Source organism: Bombina bombina, chromosome 4 (genome assembly GCF_027579735.1).
Source record: "Bombina bombina isolate aBomBom1 chromosome 4, aBomBom1.pri, whole genome shotgun sequence".
NCBI classification, from domain to species: domain Eukaryota; kingdom Metazoa; phylum Chordata; class Amphibia; order Anura; family Bombinatoridae; genus Bombina; species Bombina bombina.
In genome coordinates, this window is record NC_069502.1 from 594,005,094 (window position 1) to 594,031,707 (window position 26,614).

Sequence of the window (26,614 nt, forward strand, 5' to 3'; positions counted from 1 at the left end):
CAAACCAAACACTCGTCAGTCTCCACCCAAATACTGGAATTAAACACTAAAATATTAATGAGATGGTACCTCACCCCAGAAAGATTATCAGTAATCTAAAAAGAAGCCTCAGATAAGTGCTGGAGGGGACGTGGGGAAAGTGGTACATCGATATATATGGTATATGGTGGCATTGCCCCAAAATTAAAAAATTATGGAGCACGATAGAAACACACTTCAAAAAATTATTTCCAGACACTTTCAGATTGCCCCACAAATTGCACTCCTAAATAATTGCAGGAAGAGTGTTCATAGGAAAAATTAAGTTAATTCCTATGAACACTCATCCTACAATTATAATAGGACTAGATTTAGATTACATTTGATTGGTAAGCTTTACCAATGATCTGTTCACATTTCCAACTCCATAGACTTTAATTAGAGCATTGGTAAAGCTTACCAGTCAAATGTAATCTAGCGCATAGTGTTGTTCCCCATGATTAAACAGTGCACCGTTATATTTTTTATTGTATTGCACTTTTGATTGGTTGTGATTTTATTTTTCTTATTTATTTTTGTTATTATTAATATATTTTATTGTAACATTTTTGTTTTTAAACATGTTCTGTGAAATTTCTTAGAGGTTTTACAACTTTGTGACAACAAGCAAATAAAACTGTTTTATTATTTCATAATGTCTCTTGATTTACAGTTCTTCATAATTATAAATAAGCTATCTTAAATCATAAGCTCTTTCTCCCCTGTTACTGAAGAAGTTTCTGCCCTTATACTGTCCTTTCACCTCACTACCTGTCCCCTCAACCCCATTCCCTTAACAGCTACACCCCTCCCTCTCTTCTACCCTTACCCCTATACTCACACACATTTTCAATCTCTCCCTCAGCACCGGTAAATTTGTATTAAAAAATATGCACTGGTCACACCTATCCTCAAAAAAGCTTCTCTTGATCCAACCTTCCCATTCAACTACCACCCAATTTCTTTCCTAAGATATTGTGAGTCCATGGCTTGAGTAATTACTTTTGGGAATATTACTCCTGGCCAGCAGGAGGAAGCAAAGAGCACCACAGTTAAACTGCTAAGTATCACTCCCTTACCTACAACCCCCAGTCATTCTTTTTGCCTTCAGTGCATGGAGGAGGTGAAGCTTAAGTGTCTGAAGAAAATTTTTGATTTAATCTACAAGCAAGTTTTGTGGTATAGCCATATTCCACGTCATTCATTGCAGTCAGGTAGTGGTGACTTTAAAGCAGTAAGGAACTTGTAAAGAGTTACTTACTGCATTTTCCTAACAATTGCTGCCCTAGTTTAGAAAGCCAGAGTTGGCTACTCTGTTCTTTCTTTTTCAAAGGTCTCTGTGAAGAACTGTGTCTTCTCATACCTTGTAACTGTCTACATGGCGGACACCGGAGCAGGTAAGAGCTTTTTCTTCCAGTTGGGGAGACCATGCACTTAACAAATTAAAAGACACTGCTTTTTTATTGGGACATAGATAATCCTGTTGTATGGGTTACACTGGGACATGAAGCAGGCACTGTAGCATGTGTGAGACTAACATTTAAACTTTTTTAAAAAGAAAGGGTAAAATGTTTTTATTAGGCTTAATTTTCTGACACATATTTACTTGATAAAACAATTCAAGTTTAACAGAAAGTAAGGCTGGATTTTCTATTTCAGCAGCTTATTCATTTCCCCTTTGCTTTAAAATAAAACGATGCAACATTTTAAACTGTCCGGTTTGAAAAAACGGTTATTTCTGGTACTCAGTGTACCAGGAAGCTATTTTTAGTGCCTTTCTGTGTTGCAGCAGTAATTTGAGCTTGGCTGTTGCGGTCACATGACCAGCTTTACTTCATAACGTTTCTGAGAAAAAAGTTGTTTTTCTACATTTCTGGGTGATACGGTCTTAATTGGTAGCGGTAAGGCACCTCAGTAATTGAGGTGTGGGGTTGCCTGAGGGGTATTTTAGAAGTTTATTTGATGTTTATTAAATGTTTTTTTCTTAACTTTTCTCACATAATTTTAGCTGGGGATCGATCCTAATTTGGGATAAAATTTAAAGTGTATTTTTTCCTTAGCTTATGTTAATTGAATATTAAAATCTTCAAAACTTATCTGTACAAGTTTATTTACTGTTTCACAACATGTCTGATATGGAGCAAGAGCCTGCTCTCATGAATTAATGCTTATTATGGTTAGATGCACAAATTACAGCTCCAATTTAATTTTGTCCTTCATGTGTCAAGAAAACCTTGCAAAATAAAGGTAACATTTTTGAGCCTAATGTCTCTCAGGATGATGCTGTTAAAATAATATCACAGCTTTCTCCTGCTACGTCCCAAGCCTCAATGGTGTCACATGCAGTGCCCTGCGTTACCTCTTTAAATCCTAGTGGAGTTTATTTAAAAGCAGAAATTGCTGCCTTGGTATCTTCAGCGGTATCTGCAGCATTAGCTGCCATTCCCAGATTACAGGGAAATTCTGCTTCCCAAGTTGCCCTTTTTCATAAGTCTGATGAGGAAGATACATCGGGATTTTCTGAGGGTGAAATCTCAGATTTGGACAGTATAATTCCTTCTTCTGAGACTGAGGTGGTATCCTTCAGATTTAAGATTGAACACCTTTGTGTATTGTTAAAGGAGGGTTTAGCTACTTTTGATGACTCTGATACCCCTGTCATTGTAACTCCTAATAAATCTAGTAAACTTAATAGTTTTGATGAACCTTCCACTGCAGAGGTTTTTCCTGTGCCGGACCGTGCTAGGGAGATTATCTCACAGGAATGGGAGAAACCAGGGGTGTCTTTTTCCCTGTCTCCCATTTTTCAGAAATTTTTTCCTGTCCAGGACTACTTTAAAGACCCTTGGCATACTGTACCCAAAGTTGAAGGGGCCATTTCTATTTCTAGATAAGAAAACCACTATTCCTATTGAGGATAGCTGCTCTTTAAAGGATCCGATGTACAAGAAGCTGGAGGCTTATTTGAAAAAGATTTATGTTCATCAAGGTCTCCAATAGCAACCTGCGGTGTGTATTGCCACCGTGACTAGTGCAGCATCTTATGGGTTCAACGCCTTGTCTGAAGTAGATAATTCCTTAGATGAAATTCAGAATAGGATTAAAGCTCTTAAGTTGGCCAATTCCTTTATTGCAGAGGCCATTTAATAGGTTGTTAGACTAGGAACTAAAACTTCTAGTTTCGCTGTCCTAGCCTGCAGGGCGTTATGGTTGAAATCTTGGTCTGTGGATGTTTCCTCTAAAGTCAACCCTTCTGGTAATTCCTTACAAGGGCAAAACCTTGTTTGGACCGGTTGGGCACAAATTATCTCTGATATTACGGGTGGAAAAGGATCTTTTCTACCTCAAGATAAGAAGAATAGGCCTAAAGGACATCAGAGTAATTTTCCTTAATTTCGTAACTTCAGAGGAAAGTCTTCCCCTTCTCCTTCCAAGCGGGAACAATCCAAGTCTTCTTGGAATCCCAATCAGTCTTGGAACAAGGGGAAACAATCAAAGAAACCTGCAGCTGATTCCAAATCAGCATGTAGGGTTTGCCCCCAATCCAGGATCGGATCAGGTGGGGGGCAGACTTTTTCAGTTCTCTCAAACCTGGATATGAGATGTCCCAGATCCCTGGACTGTGGACATAGTATTCCAGGGTTACACATTGGAATTCAAGACTTTTCCTCCCAGTGGCAGATTCCTTCTCTCAAGATTATCTGCAGACCAGATAAAGAGAGAGGCTTTCTTGAAATGTATACAACATATTTCCTCCCTGGGAGTGATAGTTCCAGTTCCAGTGCAGGAACAGGGTCTCGGGTTCTACTCCAACCTATTTGTGTTTCCCAAAAAAGAGGGAACTTTCCGTCCCATTCTAGACTTGAAGTGTCTATATAAATTTCTCAAATTTCCATCCTTCAAGATGGAGACTATAGGCTCCATTCTTCCTTTAGTACAAGAGGGTCAGTTCATGACAACCATAGACCTAAAAGATGCATATCATTTATGTTCTACTCACAGGGACCATCACAGATTCCTGAGATTTGCCTTTCTGGATAAACAATTCCAGTTCGTAACTCTTCCATTTGGTCTAGCCTTGGATATTGTTTCCTTCTCTTTATTCCCACGGATGTAATTCTGGAAAAAGCTCCCTTTCCCCTGCTACAAGAGAAGTGTTCTTAGGGACCATAATAGATTCTCTATTGATGAAGATTTTTCTGACAAAGGTCAGGAAAAACAAAATAATTTCCTCTTGTCTCTCTCTTCAGGCTACTGCTCATACTTCAGTGGCTCAATGTATGGAGGTAATCGGTCTCATGGTGGTTTCCATGGACATCATTCCTTTTGCTTGATTCCATTTGAGAGTTCTCCAGTTGTGCATGCTCAGACAATGGAATTGTGACAATGTGGATCTATCTCAGAGAATAGAGTTAGATCAGTCGTCAAGGGATTCTCTCCCGTGGTGGATTTCTAAGGAACATCTGTCTCAGGGAATATGCTTTTAGAGACCTTCCTGGGTGATCATGACCATGGACGCCAGCCTACTGGGCTGGGGAGCAGTCTGGAACTCGATAAAAACTCATGGCCTTTGGACTTGGGAGGAGTCTGCTCTTTCCATCAACATCTTGGAGTTAAGGGTGATTTACAATGCTCTATTGGCATGGCTTCAGTTGTCCTAAGCCCAGTTTATCAGGTTCCAGTCAGACAACATAACCTCTGTGATTTACATCAATCACCAGGGAGGAACTCTGAGTTCCTTAGTCATGAAGGAGATTACTCGGATTCTTCAGTGGGAAGAGTCCCACAATTGCCTATCTGCCATTTTTTTTGAGCAGACATACTTTTCATCCCGGGGAGTGGGCACTCCATCCGGAGGTGTTTTCCAGCTTAGTCCTCAAATGGGGGTGCCGTAGTCGGATCTGATCATGTCCCATCAGAATGCCAAGCTTCCAAGGTACGGTCCTAGGGATCTGCAGGCCGTTCTGATAGATGCTCTGGCGGTTCCTTGGGTTTTCAGGTTGGCATACCCGTTTCCTCCATTTGCTCTCCTTCCACAAGTCATTGCTTGTATCAAACAGGAGAGGGCGTTGGTGATTCTAATAGCCCCTGCATGGCCTCGCAGGATCTGGTTTGCAGACCTAGTGGAGATGTCATCTATCCGACCTTGAAGGCTACCTCTGAGGAAGGACCTCCTGATTCCGGGTCCCTTCCTTCATCCAAATCTCATTTCTCTGAAGCTGACTGCTTGGAGATTGAACGCTTAATTCTGTCTAAGCGTGGTTTTTTTGGAGTCGCTCATTGAGACCATGATTCAGGCTTGCAAGCCTATTACTAGAAAGATTTACTATAAGATATGTCGTAATTTTTCTTTATTGGTGTGAATCCAATGGTTACTCTTGGAGTAGAATTAGAATTCCTAGAATTTTCTTCATCTTTTCTTCAGAAACACCTGGAGAAGGGATTGTCAGTAAGTACCCTGAAGGGTCAGATTTCTGATTTATCAGTTTTACTACATAAACATTTGGTGGATGTGCCAGATGTGCAATCTTTTTGTCAGGCCTTGGTAAAAATCAGGCCTGTCTTTAAGTCTGTTGCTCCTCCTTGGAGCCTTAACTTTGTTCTTAAAGTTTTACAGCTGGCTCCGTTTGAGCCGTTGCATACCATAGACATTAAGTTGTTATCTTGGAAGGTTTTGTTTCTTGTTTCTATCTCTTCTGCTCAAAGAGTCTCGGAACTCTCAGCTCTGCAGTGATTCCCCTTATCTTATTTTTCATGCCGATAAGGCGGTTCTTCGTACTAAGTTAGGTTTCCTTCCTAAGGTTGTTTCTTATAGAAATATCAATCAGGAAATTGTTGTTCCCTCTCTATGTCCTAATCCTTCTTCTTCCAATTCTACTTATATGCGATTAAAGATTTTCGCCAGTCCTTTGCCCTCTTTGTTTGTTTCTCTGGGAAACGTAAAGACCAGAAAGCTATTGCTACTACTCTTTCTTTTTGGTTACAAGGTGTAATTCGTTTGGCTTATGAGACTGCTGGACAGCAACCTCCTGAGAGAATTACGGCTCATTCCACAAGAGCTGTTTCCTCCTCTTGGGCTTTCAAAAATGAAGCTTCTGTGGAACAAATTTGCAAGGCTGCAACTTGGTCTTGTCTAAATACCTTTTCCAAATTTTCCAAATTTTATACTTTTGCCTCGGCTGAGGCTTCTTTTGGGAGAAAGGTTCTTAAAGCGGTGGGGCCTTCTGTTTAGGACTGCCTGTCTTGTCCCTCCCTATTTATCAGTGTCCTCTAGCTTGGGTATTAGTTCCCAACAGTAATTACTCAAGCCGTGGACTCACCATATCTTAGGAAAGAAAAACAAAATGTATGCTTTCCTGATAAATTTATTTATTTCCAGATATGGTGAGTCCACAGCCCCACCCTTTATTTTAAGACAGTTGTTCTTTTGACTATAACCTCAGGCACCTCTACACCTTGTGTTACTCCTTTTTCTCCACTTCCCTTTGGTCAAATGACTGGGGGTTGTGGGTAAGGGAGTGATACTTAGCAGTTTAACTGTGGTGCTCTTTGTCTCCTCCTGCTGGCCAGGAGTGATATTCCCAACAGTAATTACTCAAGCCGTGGGTTCACCATATCTAGAAAGAAATACATTTATCAGGCAAGCAAAGATTTTGTTTTCCCTACTCCATTTTGCCTCAAAGCTTCTTGAAAAGCTAGTATATGCACATCTATCCCATTTCCTTACATTAAACTCCCTCCTTGACCCGTTGAAATCTGGATTTAGCCCTTATCACTCTACAGAGACAGCAATCATTAAGGTCACCAATGGCCTACTTACAAAAAAATCTAAAGGCCACTTCTCTCTGCTTATCCTCCTTGATCTGTCTGCAGCCTTTTTACTGTTGACCACCCTGTTTTGCTCCATACCCTCTAATTCTTCAGCATTTGCTACACAGCCCTCTCGTGGTTCTCTTCCTACCTGTCTAACCATACCTTTAGTGTAGCCTTCTCTTAGGCATCCTCTGCCTCGTTACCACTTTCTTTTGGGGTACCACAAGTCTCTGTCCTTGGTACCCTTCTCTTCTCAATCTACACGTCAAAATTAGGTTCCTTAATAAAGTTCCACGGATTTCAATATAATTTGTATGCTGATGACACCCAAATCTACCTCTTTGCACCAGACATATCCCTAAACTTGTGCAAGGTAGTGTCTACATAAATAGGGTTAAACTACTCTAGGATGGTCATTACAAGCCTCAATGTCCCTCTAAGACTTTGTCTCTGTGATGGTGTGATCTATGCGATTATTATATGTGCAGGTACAGACAAGAAAACATAGCCCTAATTAGTAGCTACTAATATGAAGGACTGTTAAGCTCCACTGTCCCAGCCGCTGACAATGGAGATGAAGCCTGCAATAATCATAATAAACAGTGTATAGCGAAGGCAAAACAATAATTACTCATACTGGACATGTGTTAGAGCCGGCAATAAACCTATAAATTAGAGAGTATAAATGCATTTTAACACCATAAACTAATTTTTCAGAATCTTGCTAATGCTCTGATGTTACAAAAGAAGCAATTGCAAGACATATAATACAGGTAATGAAATATTTAATACATTGCAATATTTAGACCACAAAGAAATAAAGTTAAAGTTATTCACAGTATTTAACCTTATGATCTGAATATATATGCAATCACCGTAACTAAGGCTAGAATTGTAGGTTAACATTAGTGCTTACAGACTGAACTTACCGTCCTAGAGTAAGAAAAACACACTCCAATTTAGTCCCAAATTGTCCCCAATCATCCGGCTGAATAGCCATCATAAGAGATGATGCTTAAGAAGTTGGTAATAATAAACATATCAATCCTTAACTAGAAAGGCATTTAAAAATCCTTCTTCAAGGATTTAGCAGCAATCGGCTGCTAAGCAATTACACTTATCTTGCTTTTATAATGGCGCAGCATGACAGGTTGAAGCAAGCAGGAAAGTCTGCAGCTTATTTTGGAGCATTCTCTGCAAAATTCACCCCACTCCAGACCTCCAGCACAGCAAATCACCTGCAATCTGACACACATAGCTGGGTCTCAAAATGTGTGAACGGGGGGAAAGATGTCTGTTGTTGCATCTAAGAACCTCAAGAGTGATAACCTAAAGGATATTAATTTTCAAAACATTAAGTGCAGGACTGAGCTGGGTGTCTGTGATTGCATTTTCAGGGTTGCATTCTGCAACTACAGAGATCAGTGAGGTCCCAGCATACTCTCTTGCATATGATCTTGTTCTCCTAAGAACCTAACAACTGATTGGCTCCAGTATCAGATAACCGCAACTCCATCCCAGTATCTATCTCCTTGGGCTGTGTAGGGAATCCACTCAGTGTGGTAGATAGAGAAAGGCCCCGCCATCTGACACTGAAATCTTTCTCTGTGGTGTAGTCACATCCAGCTCCATCTCCTTAGGTCTATTTTTCTGCTTGGAGGGTGTAGCATTAGGGGACTCTCCAGAATCAGCTTCACATAAGCTCCATTGGTGAACAGGGGGCTCATCTCTTTCCTCTTCATGTAGCTTAGAAGCTGCGCCAAAACCTTTGGCAAAAAGCTGGTGAAGTTTCTGAAAGGTTCTTAAGATAGATTCAGTAGCGTGGCCTCTAGTTTCTGCCTGTCCATTATGAGCCAGTGTAACAGGTAGACTCCTTCCAGTTCTGTCTAGAGTTAACTACTCTGGTTTATTAACCCAGAATCCAGGGGGAGTATGTGCGTGGTAGCTTTAACAACACAGGCAGTCAGACTTACAAGGAAGGCCTCTCGACCTCTTGGTCAGACGCTGCAAAGTTTGCTGAGGAACATATGTAGGTCCGCTGTAAGTTAGATATTTCCTGGGTAGGTTTGCTTGGGATAACAAATTAATAGGCAAAACTTGAAAATAGCTCTTAAAATGTTGATGAGATCCAGGAGCTCTCTACCGAGACCATCCTCTCCGGTCTCCCTAGCTGCCACTTAGCTCCTTTACAATCAATAATGAATGCCTTTGTCAGGCTCATCTTCCTTACACTTTGCTCTTCATCTGCTGCACCTCTCTGCCAATCATTTCACTGGCTACCTCTTGCACCTAGGACTAAACACAAAATTCTCACTCTGATATACAAAGCCCTCAACTGCACTGCTCCACCCTATATTTTAGACCCTGTCTCCAGATACTCTCCCTCCCATCCCCTTTGCTCTGCTCATGACCTCCTACTCCCCTCCTCTCTTATTACCTCCTCACATTCCCATCTATAGGACTTGCTCGCTCCACAAGATTCTCCCCTAGTTCTGAAAGCTTCAAACGCTCCCTAAAGACTCTACTGTTCAGGGATGCATACAACCTACACTAACCTTTCTTAACCCCAGTTCCTCTCCTCCTTTGCTATCCCCTTGAACGCATTAGCATGTAAGCCTATGAGCCCAACTGTTTGCATATCAACCTCATAAGAACTGACTACAACAACTCTTGGCAGGGCCCTCTACCCATTTGATCCCTATATTGATTACCTTGTATACAACACCTATGTTTATAGCTCTGCAGAATCTGTTTGCGCTCTACAAATACGTAATAATAATAATAATAATCAGTAATTGGTATAGGCGAATATTTGAAAAAGTACTCTTGTACTCTGTCTTAAAAAACAAGGTATCAGTGCAACCCTTGCTAATGTATCAGAAATGGTCAGCACTAAAGAAAGTGTTGTGTTTTCTGTCAGGTCTTTTGCAATTTATGAATAAAGTTCAGACAATGATATGAACTAAAATGTTGTGTTTGTAGCTATTTAAATAATCCAAAACTCTTATTGTCAGAAGAGCAAGGAAAGGGATTAAATAGCGTATTTAATCCAAATTAACAGGCTAAATAAATAAAAGCACAACTCACAGTTAACTTTCACTGTAGTTGTAAAATAGCTCTTCTTAAATAAATACAAGCTTTAGATGGTGCTGCTGAGAAGGCAGTAAGTGGTTAAATTGTTGTTAGTATGCAAAGTTAATAAATCTCAAGTTTAAGCAGAGAAGAAGTCTGATTATGCAAACAGAGTTGTTCCGGTATTTGTATAAGCAAAGTCTTTATGAGGAGTTAAGCAAACATGAAATAGAGTATTAATCAAGGCTTTTGATACTTGCGGTTTGTAGATAACTCCTCCGGTTCTTAGTTTCAGAGAGGTGATAAATCCTTTAAGTTTCTCCGTTGAAACCAACTGTTTGCTGTTAGTATTCCTTGAAGCAGTGTAGGAAGCAGGGTTAAAGGTTGTAGATGTGGTAGCTTGTGTAAACAGATTGGCGTCTGAACGCTGTCTGCATATGCTGGCCTGGTGTCGGCTTGAATGACGTCCCAGACTTGCTATTCAGGAGCGGAGTGCCATTTGTAAGCTGAGAGGTGAGAGTTCAGAATACAGATCTTCTTGATATTTTAAAGTCCTTAGAATATGCGAAGAAATGTTAATTGAAACAAAGTCCCAATGTGGATAAATGTTGAGACAGTTGAAGTGACTTATTTAATCACTAAAGGCTGGATAACAGGATAACAGTGGAGAGTCCTAACAACTAACTTTCCCTGTTACACTAAAATAATCAAGCAAGCAAATAGGGATCAGATGGTCCTTTTAAGGGTTGTGGAAAGGGAGGTGTCAGAAGGATTTAAAGAGAAAGGAGATCATAACAGATCCCCCCGTTCAAGATCGCATCACAGGGAGTCCTGGACCAGGCTTCAGGGGATGTCGAGAATGAAACGCAGCCAATAGACGTGGAGCATTCACATCAGATACAGGAACCCACGAATCCTCAGATGAAGCGTAACCCTTCCAGTGTACCAGATATTCAAGGATTCGATTACGAACTCTAGAATCCAGAATACGACCAATTTCATACTCATCCTCTGCTTCTATTAATGAAGTACTGTCAGAGACATCAGCGTCCAGAGAACCTGCATCCCCCTTAAATGGTTTCAAAAGAGAGACGTGGAAAGATGGGTGGATGGCTAGAGAGGTAGGTAACTTCAAAACAACAGCATTCTCATTTATGACCCTTGTGATAGGGAAGGGACCAAGGAACTGGGATGCTAATTTCTTGCTGGGGACCTTCAATTTGATATTTTTAGTTGACAACCAAACCAAATCCCCCACTTTATACGAGGGTGGCAAAGCATGCTACCTGTTATAGTAGATCTTTTGGGTCTCCTTTGCATTCTGTAGATGTTTTTGTATGGTAACAAAGTTGTCTCTCAATTTAATTGAGTAGTCCAGAGCTGAAGGAGAATTCGAACTGAAACCCATCTTCGGGAAACTAGATGGATGATACCCATAGGTGGCATAAAAGGGGGAGAAACCAGTTGAACTGTTGACTGAGTTATTGTAGGCAAATTCTGCCATCGAGAGCCAATCTGCCCAATCATCTTGTTGTGTAGAGATGTAACACCGGAGATATTGTTCGAGGGTTTGATTAAGTCTCTCAGTCAACCCATTTGTTTGGGGATGAAAAGCCGTGGAATATTTAGGAGAGATCTTTAATTGAATGCATAAATTTCTCCAGAATTTTGAAGTAAATTGTGATCCTCGATCACTTACTATGGAAGTAGGTAGTCCATGAAGTTTTACGATATGAGAGAGGAATAACTTAGCAGTAGTTGGAGCAGATGGTGTTTGTTTTAGGGGTATAAAGTGAGCCAATTTGGTCAAGTGGTCTACGACCACCAAAATGGCTGTATAACCATTTGATGGAGGAAGTTCCACTATGAAATCCATACCGATGATTGACCATGGCCTATCGGGTATGGGTAGTGGGCTAAGTAACCCGAATGGTTTATAGTGAACCTTCTTTTTCATGGAACAAATCCGACAATGAGATATGTATAATAGAAGATCTTCTTTTAATCTAGGCCACCAAAAGTATCGTTTTATTAGATCATAAGTTTTATTTATTCTTGGGTGCCCAGAAAGGGGTGAATCATGATACTGCTGCATAATCTGTTTTCTTAAATCAGTTGGTATATATATTAAATTATTAAAAGTGAAGAGTCCAGTTTCAGGATCTTTATGACATTCTTCAGGAATAGAAAGATCCTTTTGTTGACTTGATAAAATTTCACTCTGAAGAGTAGATATTATTCCGAGGATTTTATGTGGAGGAATAATACTAAGTTTCTCTTCTTCTTCTGTTGGAGCTTGAAGAGATCTGGAGAGAGCATCTGCTTTTGAATTGTTTTTTCCGGGTCTGTATTGTAAGAGAAAATTAAAACGGTCCAAAAAGAGAGCCCATCGTACTTGACGAGATGATAATGTCTTATTTCTTTTTAGATATTGAAGATTACGATGATCTGTGTAAATTGTAAATGGAGTTGAGGTGCCTTCTAAAAGATGACGCCAATGCTCCAATGATGATTTAATTGCCAATAGCTCCTTATCGCCTATTGAGTAATTCTTTTCAGCTGAATTTAATAGCCTAGAATGGAATGCCACAGGATGTAACTCTTTTGATTCTTCGTCTTGTTGAGATAGTATAGCCCCTATTGCTACATTAGATGCATCCACCTCCAATGTAAAAGACCGAGTAGGGTCAGGTAATCTTAAAATGGGAGCATTGATGAACTTCTCCTTTAAGAGTTGAAGAGCATTTTCTGCGTCTTCATCCCATTTGAACTTTTGTTTACCTGTTAGTCTAGTTAGAGGTTGTACTATAGCTGAGTAATCTGATATAAATTTCCTATAAAAGTTAGAGAATCCTAAAAATCTCTGTAGAGATTTAGTAGTATGAGGAGTTGGCCAATGAAGGATTGCATTGACTTTTTCCGGATCCATTGATATCCCAGATGGTGTGATTATATAGCCAAGAAATTTTATGGTGTGTTTATGGAATTCACATTTTTCCATTTTTGCATATAGGTGATGTTCACGTAAGGTTGAAAGGACCCATCGAACATGCCTCACATGTTCCGTGATATCCCGTGAATAGATGAGAATATCATCGAGATACACTACCACACAGACGTCCATGAGGTCTTTGAATATTTCGTTAATGAAATATTGAAACGTTGCGGGTGCGTTAGTTAAACCAAATGGCATAACATTATATTGGTATAAGCCATACCTTGTCTTGAAAGCAGTTTTCCATTCATGACCTGATTTTATGCGGATGAGATTATAAGCACCCTTAAGGTCGAGTTTGGTAAAGATATTGGCACCATTCAATCTTTCAAGTAATTCTGGTATCAGTGGTAATGGGTAACGATTTTTGATAGTGACTGCATTTAATGCTCGATAATCAATAATAGGACGTAAAGTCCCGTCCTTATTTGTTACAAAAAATATGGCTGAAGCTGTTGGAGATGATGAGGGTGATATAAAACCTTTGCGTAAATTTTCATCGAGGTATTCTCGAAGGTGTTGTAATTCCTTTTGTGAAAGTGGAAAAATACGGTTTGTAGGTAATACAGCCCCGGGTTTCGTGTCAATCGGACAATCAAACTCTCTGTGTGGAGGTAATACTTCAGCTTTTTTGAGGTTAAAAACGTCTGAGAAATCCTTATACTCATTTGGAAGAAGGAGGTCTAAATGATTAATGGTTATATATGGGTGACAAGTATCAGTACAGAATTTAGAATTAAAAGTGATCTGATTGGTAGACCAGTTTATGGTGGGATTATGTTTTTTAAGCCAGGGATACCCGAGTATAACTGGGTGAACTGAACTAGGGATGATGTCATATGTAATGTATTCCTTGTGTCCAGTGTTGGTGATAGTGAGTAAGGGTATGGTCTGGTGTGTAATTGGACCTTTGAGGAAATGTGACCCATCAACAACACGCACAAACAATGGAGTGGTTTTTTGCACACAAGGAATTTTATTAAGTGACACCAATGCTTGATCAATAAATGTTCCATAAGCCCCGGAATCAATTATGGCCACTTCCTGGAACTGATGTTGATCCCACTGTAATGACAAATTTAATGAGAGATGAGTATACTCTTTTATGGGAGGTTTAATAGTCATAAGTAATATCTTACCCTTCTTTGGACGATTGAGTTGAGGACAGGTTGATACATCGTGGTCTTTATTTGCACAGTACATGCATAATCTTCCTATACGTCTTCTCAGTTTTTCTTCACTGGTCAGAGGTCCCCTAATAACTCCTATCTCCATAGGAACAGATGAACTGGTAGACCTTTCAGGGGTTGAGGGATAATGTTTTCTCAAACATGAATCACTATGTACTCTCTCTTGTTTTCTCTCTCTGTAACGGCGATCCATTGTTATGCATAATTTAAATAAACCTTCTAAAGTATCAGGGAAATCCACCTTTGAGAGATCATCCTTTAGATGCTCAGAGAGTCCCAAACGGAACTGATTTTTTAGACTGACTGAATTCCATTCAGAATCCGTTGCCCAAAGTTGGAATTCAGCAATGTAATCTTCTACAGCCCGTTTACCTTGTTTTAGGGAGCGTAAAGTGTTCTCGGCTGTCTGTTGTTTGTGTATGTCTTCATACAATACTGCCATGTTTTGGAAAAAAGTATCCAGGGAGTTTAACATAGGATCGTCAGATTCAAAAAATCTATCCGCCCAAGCTCTAGGCTCTCCAGATAGAAATGAGATAGCGGTACATACCTTAACTTTATCATTTCGGTATGTACGTGGCTTCAAAGAAAACATTAGCATACAAGCATTTTTAAATTCTCTGAATTTAGAGCGGTCACCAGAGAAAGTGGCTGGGGGGTTAACTTGTGGTTCAGGAAACTCTGTTGCCTTTTGAGTGAGAAAGTCATTAATAATCCTCCTGAGAGTGTTGTTCTCATTTTGCAGCGCAGTCATTCCCTGAGCTAATAAGTCAACCTTTTGATTTAGAGAGGTTATTTGATTACTCATCTCAACTGGATCCGTATTAAGTTACAGTTGAGACTCTTTTACAGGCTTGATTATTCTGTTGTGTTTTCTGTCAGGTCTTTTGCAATTTATGAATAAAGTTCAGACAATGATATGAACTAAAATGTTGTGTTTGTAGCTATTTAAATAATCCAAAACTCTTATTGTCAGAAGAGCAAGGAAAGGGATTAAATAGCGTATTTAATCCAAATTAACAGGCTAAATAAATAAAAGCACAACTCACAGTTAACTTTCACTGTAGTTGTAAAATAGCTCTTCTTAAATAAATACAAGCTTTAGATGGTGCTGCTGAGAAGGCAGTAAGTGGTTAAATTGTTGTTAGTATGCAAAGTTAATAAATCTCAAGTTTAAGCAGAGAAGAAGTCTGATTATGCAAACAGAGTTGTTCCGGTATTTGTATAAGCAAAGTCTTTATGAGGAGTTAAGCAAACATGAAATAGAGTATTAATCAAGGCTTTTGATACTTGCGGTTTGTAGATAACTCCTCCGGTTCTTAGTTTCAGAGAGGTGATAAATCCTTTAAGTTTCTCCGTTGAAACCAACTGTTTGCTGTTAGTATTCCTTGAAGCAGTGTAGGAAGCAGGGTTAAAGGTTGTAGATGTGGTAGCTTGTGTAAACAGATTGGCGTCTGAACGCTGTCTGCATATGCTGGCCTGGTGTCGGCTTGAATGACGTCCCAGACTTGCTATTCAGGAGCGGAGTGCCGTTTGTAAGCTGAGAGGTGAGAGTTCAGAATACAGATCTTCTTGATATTTTAAAGTCCTTAGAATATGCGAAGAAATGTTAATTGAAACAAAGTCCCAATGTGGATAAATGTTGAGACAGTTGAAGTGACTTATTTAATCACTAAAGGCTGGATAACAGGATAACAGTGGAGAGTCCTAACAACTAACTTTCCCTGTTACACTAAAATAATCAAGCAAGCAAATAGGGATCAGATGGTCCTTTTAAGGGTTGTGGAAAGGGAGGTGTCAGAAGGATTTAAAGAGAAAGGAGATCATAACAGAAAGTTCTAAAAACCAAACAATTACCTAATAAAACACCATGCTTTATTTGCTACATCATTAGTATTTTTATTTAAAATGCACCAGCAGATTCATTAGTCCTGTACCAGTGGGTAGGGTGGGGCGATAAATAAAAATAAGACATGGAATGGTGGCCTGATATTCAAAAGTTCTCTGCTGGGGTGAGATGATCTAAGACATCTATATATATTTACTGGGAACACACAGTTCCCACAGGGGCCTATCTATCAAGCTCCGAATGGAGCTTGATGGCCCGTGTTTCTGGCGAGCCTGCAGACTCGCCAGAAACACCAGTTATGAAGCAGCGGTCTAAAGACCACCGATCCACAACCCTGTCCACCTGCTCTGATGAGGTGGACAAGAATCACCGGAATTCAACCCGATCGAGTGTGATCGGGTTGATTGACACCCCCTGCTGGCGGCCGATTGGTCGCGAGTCTGCAGGGGGCAGCGTTGCACCAGCAGCTCTTGTGAGCTGCTGGTGCAATGCTGAATACGGAGAGCGTATTGCTCTCCGCATTCAGCGAGGTCTTGCGGACCTGATCCTCACTGTCGGATCAGGTCCGCAAGACCTATGATAAATAGGCCTCATAGACTGCAATGTAAAGTTTTTTTCTAATACTCCACACCCGCCACTTTTTACCCCTTATAACTGCTTAGTGCAGTTTTTTTTTATGAATAAAAAAATGCTCATATTTTTCATTTTTAAAAAAAAACTACATTTTGGGGGGCCATTGGGGGCCATTTAGACAATTAACTAGAGGTCAGACCTCTGGTTAATTTTCAGAGCGCTAATTGGTCCGTGAGCTTGTGGTAGCAGTAACCAGCCATTTGTAATGGCTGGTTATTTATCACGTGCCTGCAAACGGGCAAATTTGCCTGTTTGTGGGGCCCAATAAATAAGCGCTCCACTTGTAATCTAGCCCAATATGTTTTTTGAGTAAAAAAAATAAAAATAAAAAAAAAAAAAATATATATATATATATATATATATATATATATATATATATATATATATATATACAGGGAGTGCAGAATTATTAGGCAAGTTGTATTTTTGAGGATTAATTTTATTATTGAACAACAACCATGTTCTCAATGAACCCAAAAAACTCATTAATATCAAGGCTGAATAGTTTTGGAAGTAGTTTTTAGTTTGTTTTTAGTTTTAGCTATTTTAGGGGGATATCTGTGTGTGCAGGTGACTATTACTGTGCATAATTATTAGGCAACTTAACAAAAAACAAATATATACCCATTTCAATTATTTATTTTTACCAGTGAAACCAATATAACATCTCAACATTCACAAATATACATTTCTGACATTCAAAAACAAAACAAAAACAAATTAGTGACCAATATAGCCACCTTTCTTTGCAAGGACACTCAAAAGCCTGCCATCCATGGATTCTGTCAGTGTTTTGATCTGTTCACCATCAACATTGCGTGCAGCAGCAACCACAGCCTCCCAGACACTGTTCAGAGAGGTGTACTGTTTTCCCTCCTTGTAAATCTCACATTTGATGATGGACCACAGGTTCTCAATGGGGTTCAGATCAGGTGAACAAGGAGGCCATGTCATTAGATTTTCTTCTTTTATACCCTTTCTTGCCAGCCACGCTGTGGAGTACTTGGACACGTGTGATGGAGCATTGTCCTGCATGAAAATCATGTTTTTCTTGAAGGATGCAGACTTCTTCCTGTACCACTGCTTGAAGAAGGTGTCTTCCAGAAACTGGCAGTAGGACTGGGAGTTGAGCTTGACTCCATCCTCAACCTGAAAAGGCCCCACAAGCTCATCTTTGATGATACCAGCCCAAACCAGTACTCCACCTCCACCTTGCTGGTGTCTGAGTCGGACTGGAGCTCTCTGCCCTTTACCAATCCAGCCACGGGCCCATCCATCTGGCCCATCAAGACTCACTCTCATTTTATCAGTCCATAAAACCTTAGAAAAATCAGTCTTGAGATATTTCTTGGCCCAGTCTTGACGTTTCAGCTTGTGTGTCTTGTTCAGTGGTGGTCGTCTTTCAGCCTTTCTTACCTTGGCCATGTCTCTGAGTATTGCACACCTTGTGCTTTTGGGCACTCCAGTGATGTTGCAGCTCTGAAATATGGCCAAACTGGTGGCAAGTGGCATCTTGGCAGCTGCACGCTTGACTTTTCTCAGTTCATGGGCAGTTATTTTGCGCCTTGGTTTTTCCACACGCTTCTTGCGACCCTGTTGACTATTTTGAATGAAACGCTTGATTGTTCGATGATCACGCTTCAGAAGCTTTGCAATTTTAAGAGTGCTGCATCCCTCTGCAAGATATCTCACTATTTTTTACTTTTCTGAGCCTGTCAAGTCCTTCTTTTGACCCATTTTGCCAAAGGAAAGGACGTTGCCTAATAATTATGCACACCTGATATAGGGTGTTGATGTCATTAGACCACACCCCTTCTCATTACAGAGATGCACATAACCTAATATGCTTAATTGGTAGTAGGCTTTCGAGCCTATACAGCTTGGAGTAAGACAACATGCATAAAGAGGATGATGTGGTCAAAATATTCATTTGCCTAATAATTCTGCACTCCCTGTATATATACACATAACATGCAGTTATTAGTCATAAATAACATGCTTTTCTGTGATTGGTTAAGTGTAAATTTAAAAAAAAAAATCAATGTATATCCCAAAATTATACATGTCTGCAGCTTTAAAAAGTATATTCACATAATAACATAAAGACGTCTATCTGATTGCTGTATTTTTGCATATGTCCACTTTTATCTTCTGTGATATTATAATTGGGATCATCTTTGCTTTCCATATCACGCTCATCCTTGAAAATACTGATATCAAATGACAAGGGTACTAGCAATCCTTTTCCTTGAAGAACAGGTTTTACTGCAAAAAGATACTTTTCAAAATGATATATTTTGGTTCCTCTGAGAAACAGAAATAACAGTCATCAAGACAGCTGGTTCATTGCAGCAAAATTTGTTCCCCTTATCTTTCATGTATTTGTTGAGACCTACATATAGAACACATGAGGGGCACAAGTCAGGTCTCCAATATGGCAACCAAATTATAAGGAGCCTGCTTGCTACATCAGCTTTGTAAATGATCTACTCTGACATTTGACAACAAACTATTCACATGCATAACAAAACTTACCTGGTAAGTGAGTACAACCCTGACAGAGAGTTTTATCCATTTTTAACACTTAAAGAAACAAAGGCCTTGATTAGAAGTTGAGCTAAAAAATATTGGTGCAATTGTGTGTTAACATAACTCAAGCACAAGCAGTAATGCTTCATATTAAAGGGATAGTAAACACCAAGGGGAAGATTTATCAAGCATCGGATGCTGAAATCTACCCCTGAGGTTTTCGGCTTGCTGGAAACTTAAGTAAAGAAGCAACGTTCGTAAGACCGCTGTTCCTTAACTCGGCCGCCACTTCTGAGGTGGCGGACTGCAATCATCCCGATCAGATACGATCGGGATGATTGACATCCCCTGCTAGCGGCCTATTGGCAGCAAATGTGCAGGGGGGGGGGCGGCATTGCACAAGCATTTCACTAGAAATGCTTGTGCAATGCTAAATGCTGACAGCGTATGATGTCGGCATTTAGCGATGTCGGGCGGACATGATCCAATATTGTTTAAAAAGATAGATAATCCCTTTTTTTTTACCATTTGCCAGTTTTGTATAACCAACAGTTATAGAAATATACTTTTCACCCCTGAAATTACCTTGTATCTAAGCTTCTGCAGACTTCCTATCTCAGATCTTTTGACAGACTTGCATTTCAGGCTATTAGTGCTGGGTTTAGAAATTAGCATATGAGCCTACCTAGGTTTAGCTTTCCACTAAGAATACCAAGAAAACAAAGCAAATTTGATGATAAATGTAAATTAGAAAGTTGTTTAAAATTATATTCCCTATCTGAATCATGAAAGTTTAATTTAGACTTTACTATCCCTTTCAGTCCAAAATTATTTCTATCGCTCAAGTGATAGTCTAGAGCATGCTGACATCTGACATCTGTTGGTTATTACTTGATCACAAAGCAGTTGGTGTGCTAAGCCGAGGGTGCCCTAAGCTAAAGGTGGTCAAGTAGTGCCGTTCTTCAAGTAGTTCTGTGCTATACTATAATACTATTAATAATAATCGGCTAGATTATGAGTCTTGCGTTATGAGTAAAAAAGCAGCGTTAAGGCTCATAACGCTGCTTTTTCACTACCGCTGGTATTACGAGTCTTGCAGATTTAGGGGCACTGCACACTTTTTTGGCCTTACCGCAAATCAACTTACGCAAATTTGCGTTTAGTCTCTTTTCAATGGAACTTCCATAGTGCCGGTATTACAAGCTTGTCCTGGGAGGCCAAAAAGTGAGCGGTACACCCTATACCGTCAAGATTCGTAAGGCATTCTAAAGTCAGTATTTATGAGTTTTACACTACAACGCTGTAGCATAAAGCTCGTAACTAAAGTGCTAAAAAGTACACTAACACCCATAAACTACCTATTAACCCCTAAACCTATTAACCTCCCGCATCGCAAACACTAAAATAAAATTATTAACCTCTAATCTGCCACTCCCAACATCACCGCCACTAGAATAAACATATTAACCCCTAAACCGCCGCACTCCCGCCTTGCAAACACTAGTTAAATATTATTAACCCTTAATCTGCTGTCCCTAACATCGCCGCCACCTACCTACATTTATTAACCCCTAATCTGCCGCCCCCAACGTCGCCGCCACTATACTAAAGTTATTAACCCCTAAACCTAAGTCTAACTCTAACCCTAACACACCCTAACTTAAATATAATTCAAATAAATCTAAATAAAACTTACTATCATTACCTAAATAATTCCTATTAAAAACTAAATACTTACCTGTAAAATAAACCCTAATAGTTACATTGTATCTATCTTAGGTTTTATTTTTATTTCAAAGCTAAGTTTGTATTTATTTTAACTAGGTAGAATAGTTACTAAATAGTTATTAACTATTTAAAAACTACCTATCTAAAATAAATACAAATTGACCTGTAACATTAAACCTAACCTGTCTTACACTCACACCTAACCTAAATAAATTCCCTAAATTAAATACAATTAACTAAATTCAATACAATTAGCTAAATTACAAAAAACAAACAAACACTAAATTAAAGAAAATAAAAACCAAATTACAAGATATTTAAACTAATTACACCTAATCTAATAGCCCTATCAAAAATAAAAAATAAATAAATAAAGAAAACCCTAGCCTAATCTAAACTACCAATAGCCCTTAAAAGGGCCTTTTGTGGGGCATTGCCCCAAAGAAATCAGCTCTTTTACCTGTCAAAAAAATACAACCAACCACCCCAACAGTAAAACCCACCACCCACACAACCAACACCCCAAATAAAAGCCTAACTGAAAAAAAACCTAAGCTCCCCATTGCCTTGAAAAGGGCATTTGGATGGGCATTGCCCTTAAAAGGACATTTAGCTCTATTGCCGCCCAAACTCCTAATCTAAAAATAAAACCCACCCAATACACCCTTAAAAAATCCTAACACTAACCCCCGAAGATCGGACTTACAGTTTTGAAGACCGGACATCCATCCTCAACGAAGCCGGGAGAAGTCCTCAACAAAGCGGCAAGAAGTCCTCAACGAAGCCGGGAGAAATCTTCATCCAAGCCGGCAGAAGTGGTCCTCCAGACGGGCAGAAGTCTTCACCCAGATGGCATCTTCTATCTTCATCCTTCCGACGTGGAGCGGCTTCATCTTCAAGACATCCGGCGCGGAGCATCCTCTTCAATCGACGGCTTCTTCTACAATGAAGATTCCTTTAAATGACATCATCCAAGATGGCGTCCCTTAGATTCCGATTGGCTGATAGAATTCTATCAGCCAATATGATTTTTTCGACCTTAATTCTGATTTGCTGATAGAATTCTATCAGGGGTTAATATGTTTATTTTAGTAGTGGCGATGTCAGAAGCGTCAGATTAGGGGTTAATAAGTAGGTGTCGGCAATGTCCGGGACGGCAGATTAGGGGTTAATAAGTGTAAGATTAGAGGTGTTTAAACTCGGGGTTCATGTTAGGGTGTTAGGTGTAAACATAAAATATGTTTCCCCATAGGAATCAATGGGGCTACGTTACAGAGTTTTACGCTGATTTTTTTCATCCGGCTCTCCTCATTGATGTCTATGGGGAAATCATGCACGAGCACGTAAAACCGGCTCACCACTGGCTTAAGCAGCGCTGGTATTGGAGTGCGGTATGGAACACATTTTTGCTCTTTGCTCACTTCTTGCCTTTTAACGTCGGGTTTGTAAAAAGCGTACCAGCGCTGTAGGAAAGTGAGCGGTTACAATAACGTGCAAGTTAGCACCGCACAGCTCTTAATGCAAAACTCGTAATCTAGCCGAATGGTTTTAAAAAGTACTACATTTTACAGCAGTATTTTGGATTGCATTCATGCACATTTAGGATCACTAATTGCAGCAGAACTGAATATACATGCCCAATAAAAAGACAATGCAATAGCACATACTTTGAACTTGAAATGAGCAGAATATTTTCTGGCAAATTTCAAAGTTAATACAATTTTCCCTCCACCTGTATTATGTGACAGCTATCAGCCAATCATAAAATGCATACGTGTATATAGTGTACTTTTGCACATGCTTAGCAGGTGCTTGAGCTTCAGAAAGTGTGCATATAATAAGAATGTGCACATTTTGATAATGAATGTATATTGGAAAGTTTTTTGTTTTTTTAAACTGCATTCTTTATTCAAATCATGAAACTCTAATTTGGACTTTAGTGGCCCTTTAACATACCAATTGTAACATAAGTGCAATGAGCACCAAACATTTTTTGGCTGTAATATGATGCTTTTGTTATAATATTTAAAAACGTTCTTGTAATAATAAATGCATTTTTCTTTGAGCTAGGTCATGCAAAAGAAACCGCATTCTCTGTAACACTAATTGCGCTCCATTTGTAACCTAGTCCAAAAAGCGCAACTGAGCAGGCATAAAGACTGGACTAGACTGAAATGATAAATATCCTAGATTCACACTTATGGCCGATTTACTACACAGGTACAAACTTACAATAAAAATGTCTTGTGATTTTCATCTTCATTTTTTTTAAATCAGTAAAATTCTGTGGTTTTCATCCTTGTCAACCAGTATTATTTTGCTGTTATAATTGGGAAAATAAGTACTAATGCTATATTATTTTGTTCATACATATTTTCATAATCATTTTACAAGTTTTAGATACTGTTTTAACTATAAATGCAATAACTTTTGAAAATGCATCTGTTGCTGATTCGTTTTTCTTGTTTTAACCAATACAATGATAAAACGTACCTAAAAATATTTATTTCCTTTATATAAAATATAATCTGTTTTGTCTTATGTTTTTATTTATATTATTTGTATAATGTGTTATTTTACACTTATACATTGTTACATATTATTCAAACCACTCTTAATTCATTATTTTCAAATGGCTAGATTTAGAGTTTTGTGACCAAAGGGGCGCGTTAGCTACGCATGTTTTTCCCCCCCGCACCTTTTAAATAACGCTGGTATTTAGAGTTCTCTGAAGGGCTGCGTTAGGCTCCAAAAAGGGAGCGTAGAGCATAATTTACCGCTACTTCAACTCTAAATACCAGCGTTGCTTACGGAAGCAGCCAGCTTGAAAAACGGGCTCGTGCACAATTTCCCCATAGGAAATAATGGGGCAGTTTGAGCTGAAAAAAAACCTTACATATGCAAAAAAGCAGCGTTCAGCTCCTAACGCAGCCCCATTGTTTCCTATGGGGAAACACTTTCTAAGTCTGCACCTAGCACCCTAACATGTACCCCGAGTCTAAACACCCCTAAATTTACACTTATTAACCCCTAATCTGCCGCCCCCGCTATCGCTGACCCCTGCATTTTATTATTAACCCCTAATCTGCCGCTCCACACACCGCCGCAACCTACATTATCCCTATGAACCCCTAATCTGCTGCCCTCAATGTCGCCGACACCTACATTATATTTCTTAACCCCTAATCTGCCCCCCCAAAGTTGCTGCTACCTTACCTACACTTATTAACCCCTAATCTGCCGACCGGACCTCGCCGCCACTATAATAAATGTATTAACCCCTAAACCGCCTCACTCCCGCCTCGCAAACCCTACAATAAATAGTATTAACCCCTAATCTGCCCTCCCTAACATCGCCGCCACCTAACTTCAAGTATTAACCCCTAATCTGCCGACCAGACCTCGCAGCTACTCTAATAAATGTATTAACCCCTAAAGCTAAGTCTAACCCTAACACTAACACCCCCCTAAGTTAAATATAATTTAAATCTAACTAAATAAATTATTTCTTATTAAATAAATTAATCCTATTTAAAGTTAAATACTTACCTGTAAAATAAACCCTAATATAGCTACAATATAACAAATAATTATATTGTAGCTATTTTAGCATTTAGATTTATTTTACAGGCAACTTTGTATTTATTTAAACTAGGTACAATAGCTATTAAATAGTTATTTACTATTTAATAGCTACCTAGTTAAAATAATTACAAAATTACCTGTAAAATAAATCCTAACCTAAGTTACAATTAAACCTAACACTACACTATCAATAAATAAATGAAATCAATTAACTACAAGTACCTACAATTAAATAAACTAAACTAAATTACAAAAAAACGAACACTAAATTACAAAAAATAAAAAAAAGATTACAAGAATTTTAAACTAATTACACCTACTCTAAGCCCCCTAAAAAATAACAAAGCCCCCCAAAATAAAAAAATGCCCTACCCTATTCTAAAATAAAAAGTTAACAACTCTTTTACCTTACCAGCCCTTAAAAGGGCTTTTTGCGGGGCATGCCCCAAAGAAATCAGCTCTTTTGTCCGTAAAAAAAACATACAATACCCCCCCAACATTACAACCCACCACCCACATACCCCTAATCTAACCCACCAAAACCCCCCTTAAAAAACCTAACATTAAGCCCCTGAAGATCTCCCTACCTTGTCTTCACCCAGCCGGGTATCACCGATCCATCCAGAAGAGGGTCCGAAGTCTTCATCCTATTTAGCAAGAAGAGGTCCTCCAGAAGGTCCAAAGTCTTTATCCTATCCAGCAAGAAGAGGTCCTCCAGAGGGTCCAAAATCTTCATCCAGGCGGCTTCTTCTATCTTCTTCCATCTCAGAGCGGAGTGGGTCCATCTTGAAGCAGCCGACGCGGAGCCATCCTTCCTCACCGACGGACTAACGACTTATGAAGGTTCCTTTAAATGACGTCATACAAGATGGCGTCCCTCAAGTTCTGATTGGCTGATAGGATTCTTTATCCTATCCAGCAAGAAGAGGTCCTCCAGAGGGTCCAAAATCTTCAGCCAATCAGATTGAGCTCGCATTCTATTGGCTGTTCCGATCAGCCAATAGAATGCGAGCTCAATCTGATTGGCTGATCCAATCAGCCAATCGGATTGAACTTGAATCTGATTGGCTGATTGAATCAGCCAATCAGATTTTTCCTACCTTAATTCCGATTGGCTGATAGAATCCTATCAGCCAATCGGAATTCGAGGGACGCCATCTTGGATGACGTAATTTAAAGGAACCTTCATTCGTCGTTAGTCCGTCGGTGAGGAAGGATGGCTCCGCGTCGGCTGCTTCAAGATTGACCCGCTCCGGATGGAAGAAGATAGAAGATGCCGCCTGGATGAAGACTTTGGACCCTCTGGAGGACCTCTTCTTGCCGGATAGGATGAAGACTTCGGACCCTCTGGAGGACCTCTTCTTGCCGGATAGGATGAAGACTTCGGACCCTCTTCTGGACGGAACGGTGATACCCGGCTGGGTGAAGATAAGGTAGGGAGATCTTCAGGGGCTTAGTGTTAGGTTTTTTAAGGGGGGTTTGGGTGGGTTAGATTAGGGCTATGTGGGTGGTGGGTTGTAATGTTGGGGGGGGGTATTGTATGGGTTTTTTTTACAGGCAAAAGAGCTGATTTCTTTGGGGCATGCACCGCAAAAAACCCTTTTAAGGGCTGGTAAGATAATAGAGCTGTTAACTTTTTATTTTAGAATAGGGTAGGGCATTTTTTTATTTTGGGGGGCTTTGATATTTTTTTAGGGGGCTTAGAGTAGGTGTAATTAGTTTAAAATTCTTGTAATCTTTTTTTATTTTTTGTAATTTAGTGTTTTTTTTTGTAATTTAGTGTTTTTTTTTGTAATTTAGTTTAGTTGATTTAATTGTAGGTAATTGTAGGTAGTTTAGTTAATTAATTTATTGATAGTGTAGTGTTAGGTTTAATTGTAACTTAGGTTAGGATTTATTTTACAGGTAATTTTGTAATTATTTTAACTAGGTAGCTATTAAATAGTAAATAACTATTTAATAGCTATTGTACCTAGTTAAAATAAATACAAAGTTGCCTGTAAAATAAATATAAATGCTAAAATAGCTACAATATAATTATTCGTTATAATGTAGCTATATTAGGGTTTATTTTACAGGTATTTAGCTTTAAATAGGATTAATTTATTTAATAAGAAATAATTTATTTGTTAGATTTAATTATATTTAACTTAGGGGGTGTTAGGGTTAGGGTTAGACTTAGCTTTAGGGGTTAATATATTT